This window comes from Protopterus annectens, chromosome 14.part0, assembly GCF_019279795.1.
Source record: "Protopterus annectens isolate FY-2018-M chromosome 14.part0, PAN1.0, whole genome shotgun sequence".
Classification (NCBI taxonomy): Eukaryota; Metazoa; Chordata; order Ceratodontiformes; family Protopteridae; genus Protopterus; species Protopterus annectens.
In genome coordinates this window covers 1,130,366,586-1,130,372,585 of record NC_056748.1, presented here as the reverse complement: position 1 = coordinate 1,130,372,585, position 6,000 = coordinate 1,130,366,586, and positions in this window count along the sequence as shown.

Here is a 6,000-nt window from a genome sequence, read left to right as displayed (position 1 = left end):
TTCTATGTTTTCTTTCTTGCTCTTGTAAAGAAAAGATCCTGAATAGAAGGGAGGTTTGTACCCAAGATTTTCTCAGCCACCCTCGACATGCTGTGTAATTTGTTCTTCTCAGCAGCTGTGCAGTTGCCGCACCATGCTATGAAGTTGCTGGCGAGGGTGGTCTCGCTAGCTCCCCTGTAAAAAGTGTTAAGAGCAGACAGAGGGACCCTGGCCTTTTTGAGCTTTCACAGGAGTTGAAGCCTCTGTTGAGCCTTCTTGACTATATGGTTGGAATTAACAGTCCAGAAGAGGTCATCTGAGATGTGAAGACCCAGAAACTTGGCTGTTTTGACTTTCTCTACTACCTCCCCTTTGATGGTGAGTGGTTGGTGAACTGTTGCCTTTCTTTTGAAGTCTATAATCATTTCTTTGGTCTTATTAACATTCAGGCCCAGATTGTTCATGTCACACCAGGCAATCAAAGTGTTCACCTCGTCCCTGTAATTATGTTCATCCCAACCCCTAATGAGACCCACAACTGTGGTATCATCAGCGGATTTTATAATACAGTTTGAGTTATGTTTTGCAGTACAGTCATGGGTGAGGTTGGTGAAGAGCAAGGGGCTGAACACACATTTTTGGGAAACACCAATATTCAGGACTATGTGTTGAGAGGTGTTGTTTCCAGTGCATATCCATTGGGGTCTACCAATCAGAAAGTCAAGAGTCTAGTTACATAGGTGCTTGTTAATCCTGAGTTTCACAAGCTTATCCATCAGTTGCATTGGTATAACAACGCGGAAGGCAGAAGTGAAGTTGATGGAAAACAGCCTTATATAGTTGTCCCTCCCTTCTAGGTGTTTTAGTGCAAGGTGTAGTGCAACTGAAATCGATCCACAGTTGATCTATTTGCCTGGTTTGTAAACTGGAGCAGATCGAAGGACTCAGAGGACCCAGAGATAGATGTTTCTTCACAATCCTCTCAAAGCACTTTATGATGTTTGAGAATAAGGCAACCAGTCTGAAGTCACTGAGGCAGGTAGGGTTGGGTTTCTTTGGAAGTGGGGCAATGCTTGTTTCCTTGAAATGTGAGGGAACTTTCTCCATAGCAAGGGATGAGTTGAAGATGTCTGACAATAATAGACATAACTAATCAGAACACCCCTTCAACACCTTGACTGTAAGAGGGTAGCAGCAATCTAGACAAACATAAAGGTACTTTGTGCTATCAGTATTCATTATGTGAGAGATTAGAGGTTTTCTTTGTTTTGGCCTAACCCTACCCCTGGAGGAGATGAGAGTAATTGCGTCACTCCAAGGTCCACCTACTTTCCTGTTTATTAGTCTGTTTTAAATAATCTTCCCTGCCTTCCCTAACTCAACTTGACCACCACCAGAAGCGCAGTATCATTCATTCTTCTAAAACTTTGCACCATAACCTCTGGCTTTATTCATACCTTTCTCCATAGTCTAAGCTACACAGTAGCATAGTCACCATTGGTCACCAGCATAACCTCTGGCTTATTCATACCTTTCTCCATATTATAGGTTCATAGGTTCATACTAGGCTATCTGCCCTAGGGCATTTATAAGCCTAGCCAGAGTGTGTTTGGCTTTCGCCACCCATTTTAAATTAATTTTGCTATGCCCTTTTTCGAGGTTAGTATACTGTGCCTCTGTCTAACAGTGACACAGAAGTGATACCCGGGGTAAACCTACGATCTCCCATCCGCTCATCATTGAAGAGAGTCAATGAGGGACTCTGCCTAACCTGGACTGGGATTTTATTCCAGAGTGAAGGGAGCCTCTGGGTTATGAATCTGTCCCTCCAGCATGTCCTATTTATTTCAGTGCTGAGGTTCAAGTCCCTCGAGCTCGTAGCTCGGTGGGATTTGGATTTTCTGAGGTGCAGCATGTCCATTAATTCCGGGTTGGACATGGCTTTATAAGTCAGGCACAGATCGCCTCTGAGCAGGTGGTATGCCACTGAGTAGAGCTGGAGTTTCTTTAACCAGGCAGCATATGGCATCTGTTTGAGCCCTTTGATCATCTTGGTGAGGTACTTTTGGGGTCTTTCCAGTTGCTGCAGGTGTCTGGTAAGGTACATCCCAAAAGGGGCATTGTACTCAATTATGGGCCTGATGAGGGATGAGTAAAGAGGCACGATGACCTCCCCTGTTCTAGATGTGAATCCCTTCATAATTAGGTGGGCTATATAAAATGTTTTTCTAACCACTTTGGCCACGTGGTTGTCAAATGAGATATTGCTATCAACTTGGGTCCCCAGGTCCCTAATTACTTCTTCTGTACTTATTGGATTACCACCTATGTGGTAATTTGTGGGCACTTTGTTTTTGCCAAAGGGGATGACTATACCCTTTTTGGCATTTAGCTTGAGGCCATGACTCTGGCACCAGTTGTCTGTTTCTATGAGGCCCTTTTGGAGGATGCTTGTGTCAGCTGGAGAGTCGATTATGGCGCCCAGTTTGCAGTCATCTGCGAACTTGGTCAGCCACAGTCCTTCCGTGTTTGCCTGTACCTCCGAGAAATATATACCGAACAAGAGAGGTCCTAGGACTGAGCCTTGTGGGGCACCACTTGTAACTGGTTTGGAGTCTGACATGGCTCCAGCAATTCTAACCATGTGGGTTCTGTCCTTGAGCCAGTTTGCAACCCATCTAGTGACATAGGGGTTTATATTTAAGCTGTTGAGCTTATTTATAATGCCCGAGTGGGGTATTGTATTGAAGGCTTTTGCGAGGTCCAGGTAGGCTGTGTGGACCACCTTCCCCTCGTCAATGGCCTTGGTGACTGTTTCAAAGAAATCAACCAGGTTTAAGAGGCAGGATTTGCCCTTAACAAAGCCGAACTGGGTAATATCCAGTGTCTGTAGGTCCCCAATATCTTTATTTATGAGGTCCATGATGATCCTTTCCATAGCTTTGCAGACCAAGCTAGTCAGGCTTATGGGGCAATAGTTTCCAGGATCCATTGAGGCACCACCTTTGTGGAGAGGGACCACTGTTGCTGTACGCCACTCTTTGGGTACATATCCTGTAGTAAGGCTGAGATTGAACAGTAGTTTTATGTTTGGGTTTAGCTCTTCTTGGAGTTCATGTAGGATGCAGCCCGGGACACCGTCTGGTCCCATTGATGCTGTGTTTTTTGCTTTGGAGAGGGCGGCTCTTACCTGAGCATCTGAGATGTCAGAGGGGGCAGCACTCTGCTGGGATAGATATTCACCCTTTTGGCAGGGAGGGGGGGGAGACGTTTGCGCTGAACCTGTCAGCTAGGATGTTGACAATGTCTGTGGGTTTGGTGTATTTTTTGTCATTTTGGACTAATTCTGAGCATATCTGGGAATTCCCACCCAGGTTCCTAACATAACTAAAGAAAGCCTTGTGATTATCCTTAGTGTCCTGTGCAATTTTTCCTCAAGAAGCTGGCCTTAGACGATTTTATGAGTGCCCATAGTTTTTTGCTAATACTGATCAGAGATGCCTTCCCTTTTTGGGATTTTGCTCTATCATGTAGTAGCTTCCTCCTTCTATTGTATAGTTTGCTTATGACTGGGGTCCACCAGACAGGATGTCTGCCTTTGGAGGATTGGGTCTTGGTTTTATTTGGGATTGCATGATCCATGCATTCCTGAAGGTGTTCATAGAATGCGTTTATAAAGGATTCTGCGGTCTGGGCTGTATTTTCCACAGGCCTGGGGGCTTTGAAGGATTCCACCTCGGTTTTGAGGAGTATGAAATTTGCTTTAGAGAAGTTTTTCACTGTGGTTTTCTTGGCAGCGGGTGGGGTCGGGATGTGAATATCCAGTGAGATTAGTTTATGGTCTGATCTTACCAGTGAGGGATACACTTCTGGTCTGGAGCATAGAGTCCCCATGTTGGTGATGATCAGGTCCAGTATGTTTTCCCCTCTTGTGGGAGTGGTAACAAGTTGTTCCACAGCATTTGAGTTTATGAATTCTAGGAACGTTTGGGCTAGGGTGTTGGAGCTAGAGTAATGCTCCCAGTCTATGTTTGGGTAGTTGAAGTCGCCCAGTATAATGGTGTTTGAAGAGACCTTCATATTTTCCAGTGTTCTCAGGAAGGCCGGGTGGGGTTCCTGGGTTTGGGAGAGTGGTCTGTAGCAGGCTATAAACTGGAAGGCAGTTTTACCCACTGTTAGTTGCACATGGATAGTCTCTGATGCTTCGTGCTGTGCCACCAACCTGGAGGTGTGGGTATCTTTGACAAATATTGATACTCCCCCTCCTTTTGTGGTTCGGTCCAAGTTTTGGGGCCAAAAAGCATGGTATGAGGTATAACCTGGTAGTGCTGGGGTGCTCTCGGAGTCTTGAACCAGGTTTCTGTTACTGGACAGATATCGATGTTCTCCATGCTAAGGAGAGTTTCGAGTGCATGCATCTTGAGGTTTAGACTTCTGGCATTGAGTAGCATTACTCTTAGTTTCTTATCCCTTGTGATACCTATGGAGGTGGGTTTGTCTTCTGAGCCTTGCTTAAAAAAGGCACTATGGGGGTAGCAAGAGCCTTTGCCAATATCCGAAAGCCCAGGGGTGATAGGTGCAAGCCATCCCTAGCGAAGCATCGTGGCTTGTCGAGCATGTCATCCCAGGCTGACAGGCATTGAATCCCCTTTGAATGACACCAATACTTAAGCCATTTGTTGAAATTGATCATCTTGTCTTCATATTGTGGCATCATTCATGGTGAGGGTAAGATGCTACTCAAGGTCAGGGTCATACCAGCCTGGGCTACATGCTCAGAGAGCTCCTCTATGTCTCTTTTCATGTAGTCCAGGGAGGTACATCTCAGGTCATTCACACCAGCATGGACAATGACTGAGTCATATTTGTACTTGCCTTGGAGTGACCTGAGTGCATGTGTTATGTGGCGGATCCTAGCGCCTGACAGGCAGCTCACCGTGACCTTCTCCTTGTTCAGCCTGGTGAGCGGGACGTCAGTGTGCCTGACAATAGAGTCACCTATTACAAGTGTATCAGGTGTGTTGTTTAGCCTTAAGGGCTGTAACTGTTCAGCACACTGGCTTTGTGAGCTATGTGTTGCACGTGTTTTGTTTTGGGGTAGCGGTTGCTTGGGTGTCTGCTTTGGAGGTCTCTGCTACTTAGGCAGATTTTTATTTAGAGCCTCCGAGTATGTTTTTGTGTGTTTATGTGTTTGGTTTGCTGTCATGGTAGGTCTTTGTGAGACTGGAAATGTAGTGAGTGTGGTTTCCTTCTCCTGACTGGTTACGCCAGTACTGAGTTGAGAGAGCTTAGCCTCCAGTTTGGCTATATGGTTGCATCTCTCACATGTATTGGAATTTGTTGGGAGGAGGAAAGGGTTGTCTGTGTACATGAGGCAGTTGTAACATTGCCTCAAGATTCCCAGATTCACCAGCTGGACAGGAGAGGAGATTGACAACTGACCTTTGGACATGCTAGAATAGTATTCGGAATTCCTTTATAATTGAAAAAAGAGACAATGGGGAACAAGGTACTCAAGGGGAGTTTGTGAGGGTGTAGTGCTTTTAATTGTTTAGTGCTGACTTAGTGAGTAAGTGCCAGGTAACTTAAATGCAATGTGTTACAGGTAACTTAAATGCAAAAACAACAAACAGTAACTTTCTTTCAAGTGAAACAAGGAAATAAGTACAGTAAGCAATGCAGATATCACTTGGGATCCACAGAAGCGCTGAAAAGCCACGTTTTAGGTGGAATTAGCATTTCAGGGAAATAACAAGCAAACAAACAACAAGCATACAAACAAAGCTAGATTCAGCAGGCCTGGATCTAGTCTATGCTACAGCAAACAAGGTGTACCAATTTCAGTAAGAAACGTTCAAATATGCAGGCACTATAAGCCTTTAACCAGAAATTCCCAGCTCAGAAGGGCAGAGTCCAGCCTCTCCTCGTACAAGAGTGCAGACCACGAACCTTCTTAATGTAAAATAACTGGCCTGAAGCCCAAGTGTTTAAACCAGAACTAATACACTTTTAGAATAACAG